Raw genomic sequence first — 1,464 nt, 5'->3', positions numbered from 1 at the left:
CTTTTCTCCCTGCAGATTTGACGGAAAGTCGTGAAAACTTAACTGTGCCACAGCGATGTTTTATAAGGCCACAACAAGTTTATTGTTGGTTCTCGTATCTTTGAAGTAAATTGCTACTGGAAGATCAACAATTTAACAGAGAGGGGAAAGTCTCTTAATAAGAAATATTATTTCACAACTTAGGAATAATGATCACAATTACAGTATATTATATTATGAAGAAGGAGTAAAGACCAATTTATTATAGTTCATGCAGCAGAAACCTTAAGCTAAGCAAAGTTTCAGTCTATATTTATCTGCCACAAAGTATCCATATGGAGCTTAAGTGTTGCAATGCTATATATATATAAGAGTATGCTCTAAAATTATAGTTATACCTATGTGTTATTACTGTATTTTCAAAAGGCTAAAACTTGATATAACAAGTTATTTGTGAAGTGCTGTCATACAATGACAATGTAGGAGATTTTGTGTAGATTTTGAAGTCATCCTTCAAAAGGAAGTCATCCTTCAAAAAGAACGAATGTCAGTGGCTTGTTTAGTCTGTGTGACATTTGTTACAAAAAGAATTTGGACATCATCCCTTGTATAGCTATTATTATGAAGGTCTTGTTTTTACTTGATATTTATATTTACCGAAGGAAAACATATTGTTTTTGCTCAGTTTCTTACAAGTTCTTCTTCTCCAAACACTAACCTCTGACCTGGCCAATGACCTGATTTGTTGACGTCTGTCACCGTGGTAACTAGTGTTGGGTTACATAATGTTGCAATTTCATAGTAGGAGGCACTTAAACTCTGTTTGACAGTATATATGAATGTATTTGAGTAAGAATTAACAGAGCAGACCTTGCGCGCAAAGGTAAACATTATGCATTTGCTTTGCAAATGTTAATGTTACAATGTACTTATCTAGTTTTTAGTTGATATTTTTTATACTGTTTTATTATACCAAACCCAGGAGATGACAGAGTCATCAGCCTGTTGGTTATTGATGAATATCTTTGTTATAAGTATAACTTGCAATTTGACATATTCAATAAAGTCAAAGAATTCTGAACCCTTACCTTTTTTGTCTGCATGTGTTTAATTCATTAAACTTACATTCTTATATCTAATATTTCCTTGCTATTGAAGTCATCACAATGGTCAAACAAACACACAAAAAACTTGAATAATGTTTAGATTGAGTTTTACATGAACAGAGATCTGTAGATAAAATACTAGTTAATCATATGTCAATCTGATCATCTGAAGTCGCATCTGAAAACCCTCTCAAATTGCAGTTCGTAAAATAGTCGACAGGAGGCGCTTCTTACACTAAGAATACAAACGTTTGATCTAGAATTGCAGTATTTCAGTAAATTAAGTATTGAAAAATCATCTGCGTGTACTTAAGAAAATAATTATTCCTAATCATGAATACAAACATGATAAATGTCTTTCCTATCATAACTTTTACAG

The sequence above is a fragment of the Branchiostoma belcheri genome, unplaced genomic scaffold (genome assembly GCF_001625305.1).
Source record: "Branchiostoma belcheri isolate BF01 breed outbred unplaced genomic scaffold, Haploidv18h27 scaffold2, whole genome shotgun sequence".
Taxonomy (NCBI): Eukaryota; Metazoa; Chordata; class Leptocardii; order Amphioxiformes; family Branchiostomatidae; genus Branchiostoma; species Branchiostoma belcheri.
The sequence above is the reverse complement of the archived record's forward strand: the minus strand, read 5'-3'. Positions refer to the sequence as shown.